We start from the raw sequence: 16384 nt of genomic DNA on the forward strand, positions 1-16384 counted from the left end.
AAGACGGAAGAAGGAAACTCGAGTTTTGCAAATGTTACTTTCACGCACATATTTCCTCGGAACCATAATGAAGCCACCGCTGTAATCACAAAGTTCATTGTGGCTCTCTTGTCCTCCAAGGTTACTTGGACGCTTGCCTGGAGTCGCTGTCATCACGGAAACATTCAAAACTCCAGCAGAAGCCATGGTCAGGTGACTGTCAACCATGTTCAGCAAGGCCCTCTCATCAAAATTCGATCACTCGAGTGCAGGCTGTAAAAGGCAGCCATTTTATCACAGGCCAAAACGGACCATCTTAATTAAAAGAGACAAAAACAACGTTACCACAGCATAGTGATTAAACAGTGTTAACCCCACTAATACCCTTATGTGTATGTAATTATCTAGCCTTTTGCAACACAATAAAGCATTAGTACACGTTATTTCAAAAGCGTTTTGTGCTTTAAACAAACAGCACTTAGCGACATTCATTTAATTAAACCTGCACATTATTATTAAGCAACATATATGCATTCCCACGTATAGTTCTTCTCTTGTTAGTTCGTTGGTTAGTCAAAGTTTTCACACAAAACCAATAATTATCGTTTTTAAATTAGTTATTTTAGTCACAATTTATAGACAAAACTGGAGCTTAAAAACCCAATAAATTTTCAACAGAAAACCCTGCTCCAGCACCCGCACATAATCAATGCATATTTAGATGTATCGTATACAATGTATTAAGCAAATGTATCAGTTATATGGTAACATAGAAGTGTTAGAAATGCGAAACCACATTGTGAGTATAGTCGGTGAAATGCATAAGGATTAGTTTCGTGTTCAATGTAATGTATTGAGCTAACGTGTAACCTGATTAAAGTAACTCATGTAGGTCTTTTATTCATGTATGTGAAAGTAAAAGTACTAAGGCTTAGGATGTGATTTAATAGTGTGTTTAACCCGGTAGAGGCATGAAGGCACATGTATCGTTAGAGAAGAGGCCTGGTATTTTCTTAGGTTAGCTGAATGCGGTAGGCCGCAATGATTCAGTTCGTTAGAAGCTTTAGGTCACAGTAAATTGCAAAGTTAAAAGATGCAAAGTATTTCTCCATCCCATGATCTCACCACAGGTGCAAGGACAGTTGGTTCGTTAGTAGAAAAGGTCTTTGTCTAAGAGTTGAATTATGGAGAAAGCCAGACATGGGAGTGCATTGGAATGTGCCAATCGCACCTCCTCGGGCCGACGGTGTCTGGGACTCAAGGCCAAGCTGATGGACGATGGAAGAAGACCTGATCGAGGAGGTGTGCCAGAGGGCGTGTTTCATGTTTTGGGGTTTCGTATTAGGGACAGCGCCCCGAGGGTTGAGCAGTCGAGAGTAGGACGGCTGAGCAGAACAGAGTAGCTCAGATCGGAGAGAAGAGGTGGGCGAGGAGCTTGAAGGAATTCTTTAGATCGAACTCTCAGTAAGTGAAGTCTTCTTATGGAGTTTCACTTCTGACACCTTTTCATGATTTCTTGGGTCTCAAGGGAATGCTAAGTAGGGATGTCATCTAGCATAGAGAAGGGACAGAGATGCTTTGGTTTGATGATTCCTAATATCGACATTGGCTTGGTAGTGATCTACCTCATGCTTTTAGAATTTGTACTCTTGTTTATATTTAGCCGTATGCGGATTCTTCGTAGAGTAGCATTTGTGTTAGTGCCCATTTACCTGTTGTGCCTTGTATTGAGGTGCCTTTATCTGCAGATGTTTATGTTGATAATAAAATCCCGAGAACACTAGAGATTGGGTCTCGAGTCCTTAATTATGTCGAATTGTGGAAAGTATTCTCTGATAATTGTGTTTGCTCCCTCCACGCTATTGGGCAGGTAAAAAGGTTCAATCGGCCAGAGTGGGTTCTTGGAGATAAACGGTAAACAAGAAAATTGGGCCTCAGCAGTTGGTAGCAGAGACGGATGGTTACTTCCGATAGCGAGGGACGATTAGATTAAGATAAGTGATCCTTGAGACCCATATAAGATAAGTGATGGTGAATCATCAGATGGTGAGCAGCAGACGACGGCAGACGGTGAACATTAACGGCGAGTAGCAGTGCGGCAGGAAGTGGCAGTCCTTGGAGTGAGTATGAACAGGATGAGAGATTGTAGATTGCGGTGTTGATTTGTTGGGTGATGTCTTGCGGAGTTAGAGTGGATTTTGAGTGATTGTGAGATCAGGCTGTGAGCGCGCGCAGCCCGGTAATTGTGGTGTAGAAGACACCCGTGGTAGATTTTGTTGACCACCCAAAGGAGATCGTGAGGTACCATTGATCACCTGGACCGAGATAGGGGGAGCGAATGTGTGAGTGCATGACAACTCGACGCTGGTCGTGGGTTGCTGTATGCGAAGTTGAATACTTGTAACCTATCAGAAGTGATCTGTCTGGTAGACAGACAGTTGCCAACCGAGGTCAACAATTTCGAGAGGCTGTGGACGGACAGCCAGAGAAGTAACTTGTTTGGGACAACGGTTATTTCAGTGTATGAATGGGACGAATGCAGGCGTGAGATGTAAGCGTAAGGAAAGGGAACTTCTGCGAACGGAGGAAGGTGACGTTGGAGAGTGTTGCGCTGTGATAGGTCGGTTGGTGTTAGCCGCGCTGTTATTGGAGGGTTTGAGACCAAGAGGTAAAACAGGGAGTGGAATCGAATTTGTTAATCATGAAGTGTTTTAAGGTTTTTCGAGAAATGTGTAGGGGCGACAAACATGTGGTCACTCGGGAGGGAGAAGAGGCTCCTCCTGAGGATACACCAGCACATTATATGGCAAAGAATGTGGGATTGCATACAATAATTTGGCTTGAGAATTGGCATAAAATGACAAAAGGTGAAGGGGAATTAGCATTCCCGAGGTATGGCTCATTCAGGCTAGCAGTGCTGTACCAGTTGAAATTTGTGATGGCAGGGTTACGACCTATGACAAGGCCAACACAGTTCGAAGCCCTACATGCGTGGATTAGAGCAGCGCACGATAGGGATAGAGGAAGGAATCAGGAGAGGGTGAGAAAGTCGATCAGGGCTTACCAGGATGCCAGATGGGACGCAGCGGAGAAAAGGTGGAGAGTGCAGGCGATAGAAGGAGATAGACTGTACCCCTTACTGATCACATCGGAGGGGGTAAAGAACGTAAAGCCAGAAGAAGAGGATGAGAGTGAGATTGATGATGATTTATTGGAGAGAATGTTGTCAGAGAGACCACCTCCGAATAACCCAGAAGTCCCAGAAGGGACATTGATTCAGACAGAAGACACCAGAGGAGTAACAGTCCACCCAGAGATGAGAATAGAAGGAAGACTCTCGATAGGAACAGAGGGTACAAGGAGCCCGTCTGAGGCAAGCGTAAAGGTCTAGAGAGATGCGAGGTTACCGGATGCCTTTAAGGTACCGGTTACCATTGGACCCATTGTTTCGATTTACCACCCAGATACAGAGGAGGGCGAAAACCCAGAACAGACAGCCCAAGGGGTTAGGAGAGAGGTCGCGGAAAGTGGCCTAGCGGGTGCAATGGCCCGGACTCCGAACCCTATGGAATGGAGTACACCATTGCCAGCCATGTTAGATTCATCTAAGGGACAAGGAGAACAGAGAACAGAGAGATCGAGGTCCCTGAGAGAGTCGGAATCAGATTTACGATCAATCATGGGTACCACCCTTGAGAGGACAAGACCCCAGAGTAAGGATAGCAGAGAGAGAGCAGGTCATTTTCGGAGATCGATCCTCTCCAAGGGATAGATCGGAAGAAAGGAGGTCACAGGACCAGGAATGCGAGGACGACGGTAGAGCAAGGGTGGTATGTCGAGAGGTGTTGAGAGGAGCCCTAGGGGCTGGGATGATAGATGTGGTAAGGTTAAAAGCAGAAGTGGATGAGATACTAAGCGGAAGCTTACCCCTTGAGAGAGTGGTGACATATGGACCAGATGAATTACTCTTTGTAGCGAAGGATGTGACTCGGAAACCACTAGTTGCACATGAGAAATTGTCAGAATTGGCTAGGCGATATGAGGTAGATTTGTCTAAAACTAAAACTTTGCAAGGAAACCATAGGTTGCAGTATAGTGACCAGGAATTGGAGGAGAAAAGGGTTGTCGGATTGAGGGCCCATAGCAGAGAGTTGATCCTAGCCATGCGTATATGGATGACGCTCAATAAATGGGAAGAAAAATGGTACAGGAAGAAAAACTCTAGGGGAATGATAGGAGGGACCCCACCTCCGGGTGGAGGGCAGGTAAAGATAGTAAACTTCCCTTTGAGGGATGTGCAGAATGGAGGATATGTGCATGTACCCTGGAGCAGGGGTGATTTGGCGGCGTTTACAAATGATTTTCCCCGGCTTAGGGAGAAGCCCGCAGAGTGGTACAAACAGGTTGATCGCTTTGTAAAGATCTCAAAGGTATTGTGGATTGACCTGAATACCTTATTTGATATTGTAGTTCCGGGAGACTTGTGGGCAGTGTTGTAAATTAAGGACAGAATGTGATTAAGCATTTACTGAAAACATTAGTGTTTCCCTTTTATTGTGTTTTCCCCATTATGTTGGCCGAAGTCCGGACTCCATTTTGTATTGACATGCTGCCACGTGCTCACCACGAGGAGAGTCCGACCTCTGTGTTAGTTGCTCTTGTAATCTGCCTAGCAACGGGTTATAAATAGCTCTCCCTTGTCCATCTGGCGCATGCCCAGACTTGACCACATCTGTTATAATTAGCTTTGCTTGACCATGTGTTTTCGCGGGCCCAAGGAGTGTGTTAGCTCCGCCCATGTATTGATTTGGTATCAAGAATGACCCTAAATGGTAATGTTCTTCAACTCTGTGGTATCCACCCACTCATGAGCCCCTTCGCTGTGTATAAAAGGGGACTGTGTATGCAAGTTCTTTGTGCTACTCCTTGCAATACTGAAGAGTGTTGTGTGGACTGTAGGACCACCCTTAAGGGTTAATAAACGTTGTTTTTTGTACTTTGCAGTTTCCGTGCCAACTTCCTTATAGATTTCGTTACAGAAGAGCGAACCCTTGTCTCTTGCGGGCCTAGCTGGGGCTTGTATTCATCAATTGGCGCCCGTCACGTGGGGCTCATCGGCGACTCGGATGCTCGAAGGACTGGTCGCGACGAAGGTGAGGAGTTTGGCCAGGGACGTGATCACTGCCAGCGGCGTCTTAGCCTTGGCATCCCGAGGTTTTTCTTCCTTCCCTTCCGAGCTGACCATCTGGGTAGCGCCGGTCATCGACTGAGACCTTTTCTGTCGGTCCTGCCGTGAGAGCCGTTTGGGCGATTGTGGAGCTTGGCAGTTGGAACCTGGACTCTTGATTGGTAAGAACCGTTGTACGGTACTTGCTCCGAGTTTTGAAGCCTGGTCTGGCTATTTGAGTTTGATTGATGGTGACTAGTCATATTTTGAATTTGTCTTTGTGAAAATATATGCGTTGCAACACATATAGGCAGGTAATGTGGAGAAATTTCTCCGGAGCTGTGTAAACTTGGAACGGCGCAACGATTAAGTGCCATTTTTCTTGATAATACTGCATATTTTGCATTATTCCTAGCATGCCTGCTTTCAGCGCACTCCGTAAGTGGTGTTGCTGTCTTGGGAACCGGTTGAACCTCGAGGAATCTGCTCCAGCTCCCCCAGAGGGGACTCCTAATAGGGATATGTACGTGAAGCATGGTCTTTCTTCCATAATGTACAGCACGTTATGGAGGAAATATACTAGGAAGGATCCTGAGTTGCGATGGCCTTTGTATGGATCGTTTGATATACGTAAGATTGAGTATGTGGAACAGTGTATGTGTAAGCGACGTGCTCGTCAGGATATGTTTGAGTGTGTGCGATTATGGGTGAAGGAAGTGCGTGAGCGAGAGAAACGTGAGAAAGCGCTGGCTGATAAGGAGCAACGCAAGAATGATCATATGCGAGCGCAGGAAGCGAAGCATCGGGAGGACAAAGAGCAAATGGACAGACAAGAGAAAGAGCGTAGGCTACAAGTTTCGGGTCAATATGTTGTTCGCCAGCCGCTTTATCCTGTCCTTAATAATCCTGATGATGATTTTTATTTGCTAGATCGCTCTCCGCCCCCTTATGTTGGCGCATCCGCTCCGCGGCCGCAGGATTCTGACCCGGCTTCGGGTAAGGTAGACACACGGTCCATGTTGCCGGCCGAGCAAATGGCTGAGCTTCGGCAAATTTCCTTCCGTGCGCTTAAAGGCAAGGTATCCATGGAGGAATTATTTCAAATTTGGGGGCCATGGCAGGAGAGAGATAAAGTGTATTTTCTGGGTCATTTCGCGGATGAAGTGATTAATGCTTTCCGAAAATATTCTCATGTTTTTGAGCCTGACGAAGTGTCTTCGGATGCCAGAGCAATACGTAACGGTGCTTTTTCTCCCTCTAAGGCTCCTGAGGCGGCTCGGCGGCTGTTCGCCTTGCGGGACGAGGTGCTGGCCCTTCGAGAGAAAGCACGCCAACGAGCGGAGGAGGAGAAGCGGTCGGATTCAGTTGCGGCAGGGGGCCACTCATCCACCTCCCAGTCAGATAAGGATAATGTAGTGCATGCTAAACCGATGCGAGAGGCGGCGCCTTTGTATGTTCCTCCTAAAGGAGCGGGGACTAGCTCGGATGTTAACTCCGCCGATGCAAGGGGATATTTTGTATATAACTGGGTTTATACTCCATGGCATAGGGCCGATGTTATGGCATTAAAGAATGCGCTGCCTGACCCCCGCAAGAATCCAGCGGCCTTCTATGAAGAAGTCGAGGGGGCCTTGAATTCTTGCATTATGACCTTAGCGGATATAGACCTGTTCTTTGGCCTTATCCTGCCGCCGGATACGTGGCGCTCTGTCCGAAAGGTAGATGATGCGGTTGCCTTCAAGGCCCGGTGGTCCGACCTTGAGGATGAGGATAGGGAACGGAAGCCCGCACAGAAACCACCCCAGAATATATTAGATCTCCCTGCGGCTATTGTGGCTAAGTTGAAGACGATTATCCCCCCTAAAAAGATTGACTGGAATATGTTAGCTGCATGTAAACAGAAAGTTGACGAGTCAGTTGCGGACTTCTTTACGCGCTTTGAGGAGACGTTCCATGATTTTAGTGGCCAGTCGCTCACTGACGACACGGGCCGCCACCTTTTCGCGGATAAATATGTGGCTAATCTGCTGCCGGCAGTTGCGGCCCGGTTAAAAGCGAGTGAGAGTTCTTGGTCCTCCGCGACACCGACGGCCCTTCTGACCATTGCCCAGTATTATGAGCGTCAGGAGCACGAGGCGAAGGGCCAGGAGGAGAAGAAATCGAAAGATCTTAAAACCAAAGTGATGTTAGCACAAGTATATGGCCCGCCCCGCCGGGGTAATAATAATAGAGGAAGGGGCGGATCTTATGGTCCCCCTTCGGGCCGATCTGATTTGAATAGGAACCAGTGTGCGTATTGCAAGCAGTTGGGCCATTGGGCCAGGGATTGCCCAGCGTTGCGTGCTTCGCGGCAGGGGCACACTCCGGGTGGGCCGAGAGGTAGAGGGGGCTTCTCGAACTTTAGAGGGAATTCCAACGATAATGTCCGTTTCGATACTGCCGGACAGCACCGAGATAGCTCAAATGTTTTCGATCGCCAGCACCAGTATCATGTATCGGACAGCGATCGATTGGGATATCACGATTCTCAGCATGCATAGGAATGCGTAGGATGGGGGTCCGAATCAGTTGAGGTGCCGGTCGATCAGACGGGTCCTTATGTATCGGCTGAGGTTTTAGGTTCTACTGATCAGTTCCTAGTGGATACAGGAGCGACACGTAGTGCATTGTCTAGGTACTTGGTTCCGGGGGCTCCCCCATCCGGCTCAATAGTTACATCGGTAGGGTTTGACGGTACACTTTCCCGAAGCCCTCTTTCACAGCCCCTTGCATTTAAAGTTGACTGTTTTTCTGCGCCTTGTCCGTTTCTGCTTGCTCCTTACACACCGGATAACATTATGGGCCTTGATATGTTAAAGTACTTTAGGGCTACAATTCGTTGTTCCCCTGAGGGTGTGAGGGTGATATTAAATGACAACTACCCCCGATCTGGGCGGATGTGTACGATCTCAGAGGATGCGTTGTTGGCTACCCTCCCCCAAACTTTATGGGCAACATCGGACACAGATGTCGGACAAATGGTGATTCCTCCGGTCCACATTAGTGTCCAGGAGGGGGCGGTACTACCGCGCCTCCCACAGTATCGTATTTCCCAGGAGGGCGAGGAGGCTCTCATACAGATTGTGCAAGACTTGATCGCAGTGGGGGTAGTGGAAGAAGTTCCCTATAATATCTGTAACAGTCCGATTCTCCCTATTCTGAAAAAGGACACGGATGCAAAGGTTTATCGGTTCATAATTGATTTGAGGGAGGTGAACAAGATCGTGATACCTCAGTACCCGGTGGTTTCCGATATCACGACGTTGCTCACCTTGGTCCCGCCTACGGCGACCGTGTTCTCAGTGATTGATTTGAAAAATGCCTTCTTTTCTATTCCCATTCACCCTGATAGCCGATTTCTTTTTGGGTTCACATTAAACAATAGATCTTATCGTTTTTGTAGAATTCCCCAGGGCTACACTGAAAGCCCTAGTATTTATAGTCAGGCTTTGAAGCGGCAGTTGGATTCCTTTGCCTTACTCGAGGGGGTCGCCCTCATTTAATATGTTGATGACATCCTGTTGGCGGCTGACACCCTGGAGTTGTGTGAGAAAAGTACGATAGCCTTACTTTCCTTTTTAGCATCCCACAATCATAAGGTCTCTAGGAAGAAATTGCAATTCTGTAGACCAAAGGTGACTTATTTGGGTCACCTTTTGTCTAAGGAGGGGCGTGCACTCACACCAGATCGTATCCAAGTAATTTTGGACACACCAAGGCCATCCACGCAGAAGGATGTGCGTGCATTTTTGGGTCTTGTTTCTTTTTGTAGACAGTGGATATTGGGGTTCTCACACATAGCTAAGCCATTACTAGCGCTCTTGACAAAAGACACGCCCATCCCGATCCCCTGGTCAGATGAATGTGACGCTGCTTTTCAGCAATTGCGACAGGCCCTTTGTTCAGCACCAGTGTTAGGGACCCCTGATTAGGCAAAACCCTTTTCGTTGTATGTGCATGAGAAAGATGGATGTGCATTATCAGTTTTAGTACAGATGCATGGTGATAAGCAGCGCCCTTGTGCATACTTTTCGGCTGTACTTGATCCTGTCGCCCGAGCATTGCCGGGGTGTTTTCGCTCGGTTGCGGCGACAGCTGTGTCAATACGGCAGAGTGAAGGAATTGTATTGTCCCATAAACTGTTGGTGTTAGTTCCCCACGCTGTTGATGCCCTGCTTAATCAAACAAAGACGCAGCATTTGACCAGTGCCCGTTTAACGGGATATGAGTTGACGCTTTTAGCTCCTCATATTACGATAAAAAGGTGCGTGACATTAAACCCGGCCACATTGTTGCCATACCCCGAGACCCAGCCTGAGGCGCAGAAAGCGCATGATTGTATTCTTGTGACTGAGGAACAAACAAAGGGTCGTATTGATCTCCAGGATACGCCCTTTTCAGATGTAGATGGAGAGTTGTGGGTAGATGGATCATGCCTGAAGCTACCAGATGGTACGACTTCAGCAGCGTATGCAATTACCACGTTACAGACGATAGTGGAGACAGCACGCATACCACAGAAATCAGCTCAAGCAGCGGAACTGATAGCGTTAACACGAGCGTGTGAGCTCAGTACAGGATTGTGTGTGAATGTTTACACAGACAGCCGCTATGCCTTCGGAGTAGCGCACGATTTCGGCCTACTCTGGAAGGAGAGAGGGTTTCTAACGTCACATGGGGTACAGATAATGCATGGGGAGTTAGTCCACAATCTTTTAACTGCATTGACATACCCAAAGAAAATTGCCATTGTTAAGTGTAGTGCCCATAGGAAAGTGGTTGATAAGGTTGGAGAAGGAAATGCGTTAGCGGATCGAGTAGCACGGGAGACTGCGATGCAGCCCGGCACTACTGCCATGTATGTAGTGAAGTCACAGGTGGAGAGATGGCATGATGCAAAGGAGCAAGTGCGAGAAATACAAAAGACCGCTTCTGACGAAGAGCGGGAACAATGGGTTAGCGAAGGAGAACTGGATGACGAGGGTTGCTGGAGAAATAAGCAGATGGATAGATGGAAGTTACCCACGGCTTTTGTACAACCTATGGTCCAGATGGCACATGGGCTAGCACATGTTGGAGCTTCCGCAATTGTGAAATTGCTTACCCAAGTCTGGGAGCATCCAGAGATTGCTAGCACAGCAAAGAGGGTGGTGCAGACCTGTATGATTTGTCTGAAGTACAACCCAGGGAAAGGCACGCGAACTCCAGCAGGAGGATTTGCGACACCCACTGCACCCTTTGAGGTTCTGCAGATGGATTACATCCAGCTTGAGCGCTGTAACAATTTGAAGTATGTTCTAGTAGTGGTTTGCGCCTTCAGTAAGTGGGTTGAGGCGTACCCTGCGAAAGACAATACTGCAATGACTACAGCGAAGCTATTGCTGAAAGAGTTTTTCCCCCGATACGGCGTCTGTAGACTTCTGTGGAGTGATAATGGCCCTCACTTTGTAGCAGATGTTATAAAGTATGTTTTGAAGGGCCTAGGCATCACCCAGAAGTTCCACGCCGTGTTCCATCCTCAGTCTGCAGGACTAGTCGAGAAATATAATGGTACACTGAAGCTTAAGATCGCCAAAATTCAAGCTTCGACATCTTTGACTTGGCCAGACGCTTTGCCACTGGCGTTATTGTCAATTAGGTCGGTGCCACACTCTCGAACCGGCCTTACACCCTATGAGATTGTATTTGGACGCCCAATGAATATTTGGGGTCCACCAAGACCTAAGGCTGTGTATGATGTACCTTGTGTGATGATGAGTGATTATCTGGCACAGTTAACGGATAACTTGGTTTCTATTCATCAACAGGTCCGAGAGGCGCTCCCTGATCGGTCTACTGGCGAAGGACATGGTCTCCGGCCCGGAGATCATGTGATGATAAAGGTCTTCGACAGATCGAACAGTTTGGAGCCGAGATGGGTCGGACCTGAGCAAGTCCTTCTTGCAACGAGGACGGCAGTGCGAGTCTCGAACAGGAAGAATTGGATCCATTCCTTGCACTGTCGAAAGGTACCGCCCGGATTGGTGGAGTCTGCCGTGCTGACCGATCAACGAGAAGTCCTAGCGGCAGAGACAGGCTGTGCTGCGGGGCCAAACGACACTGAGGAGCTCTTTTCGGACCACACGACTTCTGGAGGAAGGCGATATCATCTGCGACCAAGGAAGTGAGGTTTCCAGTACCGGGACATACTGTCAGAACGGCCCTTGGGTTAGTGAAACGGAGAGCCGATGAGGCAAGGGGGGGGGATCAGCCCTGCATTAGTGTAGTGACACCCGTCTTGGCCCGCTGGTGAAGAAATCAACCACTGCCCAAGGGGAAGAGTTCTGACAGACTTTTTTTTAGTTTCAGGAAGATACCAGGGTATTATTCTCCTTTGACATGGAGAAGAAGAAAATTCTTTGTGCACTGGGGTTCATGCTAACAGTAGCTATCATTGGTATAACCACATGGTTTGTGGAGGAGGCAACTCCTGCCCGAGAGACACTTGTGTTGACGACTCCAGTGCCTGCGGAGCACTATTTTTACACATTGCCATACCAAGAGTTGAAGCATCGACAATCCTATTTGAATAACACTTTCATTCAGATGCTGCATCACACCCACGTTGCTACAAATGCTACGAACTGTTGGATATGTGGGATGATGCCAGCCCATCAGAAGAAAGGAGGTACGCCATTCATACCACTTCCTTTCTCTCACAATGGCTCTTGTAGAGCATGGTACACTCTGTTGTTTGCCACTCGAAAACCGACAGTGGGACGATTGCTTTTCAGACTTAATAAAGAATGCCATCAGGATAAGAATGGATATCCACAGGCGAATGGAACAATTTGGGAATGGGAAGAGTACCGACCGGACAATGAATCCATTCCCTATATCTTCACGAATACCAGAGACACTGTGGGGAAGGAAAAATTTGTGATCCAAGTGGCCCAAGCCCAAGCGGACCTGTGTGTCCAGAGTGTGGGTTTTATCCCTGTCGGTGTCAGTGATTGTATAACCGTATTAAACATCGATGGGCTGAACAACAGCACCTTCCTAGCATCCCATAATACCTATTTCGTATGTGGAAATAAAGGTTATTACCGTTTGCCGGCTGGGTGGTCTGGGGTATGCTATGTATCATTCCTATTACCTCCTGTATTTCTAGCACCCGCGTCCTATCATAAGGATTTGAAGTTGTTGAATAATGTGACTGTAAATAGATATAAACGTACTTTATCGACTGATGATGTGGATCAAACTGATACTAGCTTGCAACAGTATATTGATTTCAACTTAGGACTGTTTTTCTTTGTTGGAGCTGCTTTGAATAGTAGGAAGATCCGAAGATTAACAAGAGTGGTAGAAGCTGTGACTAATCAGACTGCTGCTGCTCTTGGGAATCTTACGGAAGAATTACAGATTACCAGGATTGTTGCATTGCAGAATCGTATGGTGTTAGATGTAATGCTAGCTGATCGAGGAGGAGCCTGTAAAATTATTGGAAGTAGCTGCTGTGTGTTCATCCCTGATCATACGCCATCCGTTTATAATGCCATTAATAAGCTGCATAAAATAGCAGCTGAAATCCACACGGAAAACGGCACTTGGTCCTTTTCTGGATGGTTTTGGGCGTTGGTTACTGCCTGGGGATGGAAGGTCTTAACTGGTCTCTGCATTATTATAGCAGTTCTGTTCTTTCTCTGTATATGTATTCAATGTGGACCATTGTGCTGTTCCGTATGCATTTCATTTTTCATTCCAGATAAGAAAGCTATTGCCGATGTTGCCCGCCAGAAGGGTTTAGCTAAAGAGGTTAAAGGAATGATGATAATTGACATATACGATGATTATTCTTGGAAGCCAGATGTCTTCAGTAAATGCTGAAAGGGTCGTCTGTTGTAAATTAAGGACAGAATGTGATTAAGCATTTACTGAAAACATTAGTGTTTCCCTTTTATTGTGTTTTCCCCATTATGTTGGCCGAAGTCCGGACTCCATTTTGTATTGACATGCTGCCACGTGCTCACCACGAGGAGAGTCCGACCTCTGTGTTAGTTGCTCTTGTAATCTGCCTAGCAACGGGTTATAAATAGCTCTCCCTTGTCCATCTGGCGCATGCCCAGACTTGACCACATCTGTTATAATTAGCTTTGCTTGACCATGTGTTTTCGCGGGCCCAAGGAGTGTGTTAGCTCCGCCCATGTATTGATTTGGTATCAAGAATGACCCTAAATGGTAATGTTCTTCAACTCTGTGGTATCCACCCACTCATGAGCCCCTTCGCTGTGTATAAAAGGGGACTGTGTATGCAAGTTCTTTGTGCTACTCCTTGCAATACTGAAGAGTGTTGTGTGGACTGTAGGACCACCCTTAAGGGTTAATAAACGTTGTTTTTTGTACTTTGCAGTTTCCGTGCCAACTTCCTTATAGATTTCGTTACAGAAGAGCGAACCCTTGTCTCTTGCGGGCCTAGCTGGGGCTTGTATTCATCAGGCAGCATGCAAGATTGCCGTTGATTGGCCGACTTACGAGCCTGAGAGAAACGCATATACAAATGGCCCTTCACCAGCGGTAATGAGGATGTATGATCGAGTGATCGCCTGGTTGAAGGAGAAAGTTTCACCCCAAGATATCGATTGGGTGAAGATAGACAGGACAGTGCAGGAACCTAAGGAGACGGTACATGAGTTCTACGAGAGACTTTTACAGGCTTTTAAGCAATATAGTGGCCTAGATGTGTTGGAGACTAAGGATGTGGGACAGTTCGTCTCAAAGTTTGTGTTGGGATTGAAACCAGAGGTTAGTCTCATGATACAGAAGCATCTGATTTGTTGGCAGAACAAGCCCGTCGATGAGATTTTGCGGTACGCCCGATATTGCACAGATGAGATCGAATCAAAACATAAGAAGTTGAAAGATAATATGCTGCTTGTTCAGATGCAAACCTCTCAGGGACAGCCTACTGGGGGAGCGTTGGTGAGGAGACAGGGAAATTATCAGGCGGGAAATCAGAATGTTCAGGGGCAGGGAAGGCCAAGACCAATAGACCCCAGAACAGGCATGGATGTGGCAACATTGAAAAAGACTACAGCATGTCATCAATGTCACCAGGTCGGACATTGGAGACGCGAGTGTCCCCTGGACCCGTGGAATCAGATACAGTCGGAAGGGGAGATAGTTCAGGTCCCTGGGACGGAAGTGATACAGACAGTGACTAGACCTAGAATGGTAAAAGGGGGGGCTGGTGTTCCGCAGGTGCAGGTCCCCAGCCACCCAGAATACCGAATGTACAGCAGGGAGTTCGAACTTATTTGCAAATGCCAATGTTTGAAGTGAGCGAGGACAACGAGATTAGTCGATTGGCATCGAAAGGAGATAAGGATTGTATCCTTAGAGCCATTCTAGAGGTGGATCAGAAGGGACCCTTTGTAGAAGCAGAACTTGACGGTCACCCTACAACCTTTTTGGTTGATACGGGGGCTACCAGATCGACTATAAGGTCGGCAGTGGTCCCGAGGTTAGCTCTTTCTGCACAAAGCATCCAGGTTGTTGGTGTAGCAAATAAGAAACTGATTAGTCCACTGACAGAGCCAATTCCAATCAGGATAGGAAATTTTAGTGACCGACATCAGTTCGTGGTGTGCGATTCTAGTCCGGTTTGTTTGCTAGGAAGAGATTTATTGTGCAAGCTCAACTGCACGATTTACTGTACCCCGAAAGGAGTGGAGGTAGAAACGAGAGATGATGATGCGACCTTTAAGGTTGCAAATCAGCGGGTGTGTGTGGAAATGTATCCAGCATTGACGGTGGAGGAGCTTCCATTGGACTTGAGGGACTCAGTGTCTATTGATGTGTGGGACCTTAGTGGAGAGGAGATTGGTTTAGTCAAGGGAGTATACCCAGTGAAAATCCAGATTAAACCAAACGTAGAGTTTCCGAGGACACCCCAGTATAAGTTATCTCCTGAGACTATTGCAGGGATTAAACCTGTGATTGAGTCAATGATCAAGCAGGGAATACTAATGGAGATTATGGGTAGCCCATGTAATTCGCCTATCATGGGACTGCAGAAACCAAGCGGGAAATTTAGGATTGTGCAAGATTTGCGGAAGATAAACGAGATAGTTGTTCCATGTTGTCCAGTGGTTCCGAATCCGTCTGTGATCCTATTTCAGATCCCATGTGAAGCTGAATGGTTCACAGTGATTGACTTGTGTCAAGCTTTTTTCTCGATTCCCCTGCATGAAGAAAGCCGATTTCTTTTTGCATTTCGGCTGGAAAATCGTGTGTTAACGTGGTGTCGTATCCCACAGGGGTATACGGAGAGCCCATCTATCTTTAATCAGATCTTGAAGAAAAATCTTGAGGGTCTGGTGTCGCCACAAAACTCGGAAACGGAAGACGCCTGCCGAATAGATACCGTTGCTCTGTTGAACTACCTAGGAGAGAATGGTCACAAGGTGGCTCCAAACAAATTGCAATAATGTTTGAGTGAGGTACAGTATTTGGGGCACCGAATTGAGAAAGGCAAGAGGAAGGTGTCACCAGATCGCATTGATGCGATTCTGAGAATGCCAGTTCCCTCGACTCAGAGGGAAGTCAGAATGTTTCTGGGAATGGTGGGCTATTGCCGCCAGTGGATCCCGAACTTCTCCTTTGAAGCGAAGCCCTTACAGCGGCTGACGCGAAAGGATGTGAATGATCCGGTACCATGGGACGAAGACTGCTTAAAGTCGTTCTTGAGACTGAGAGAGGCTTTGTGCAGTGCACCAGCTTTGGGAATGCCAGATTATAACAAGGCACTTGCTTTATTCTGTTGCGAAAAGGAAGGTTGCGCATTAGCAGTGTTGACTCAGAGTCACGGAGGTGTCCGTAGACCAGTTGCCTATTTTTCAGCTACTTTAGATCCAGTAGCATCTGCGTTGCCCGGATGTCTCAGATCCGTTGCTGCAACAGGTGTCAGTATCGAAAGATGTGAGAGCATTATGATGGGACATCCACTCACTGTTCATGTGCCACATTCTGTGGAATTGTTGATGACTAGGACTAAAACCCAGCACCTCACGAATAATAGGTTGACTCGTTATGAACAAGTTATCCTTGCTGTAGATAATGTGACGCTGAAGAGGTGTTCTGTTTTAAATCCTGCTACACTGTTGCCTATTCCAAATGTAGACGTAGATGAAGATTGTGAGGACCATGATTGTCTCGATG

The sequence above is a fragment of the Triturus cristatus genome, chromosome 6, assembly GCF_964204655.1.
Source record: "Triturus cristatus chromosome 6, aTriCri1.1, whole genome shotgun sequence".
Classification (NCBI taxonomy): Eukaryota; Metazoa; Chordata; class Amphibia; order Caudata; family Salamandridae; genus Triturus; species Triturus cristatus.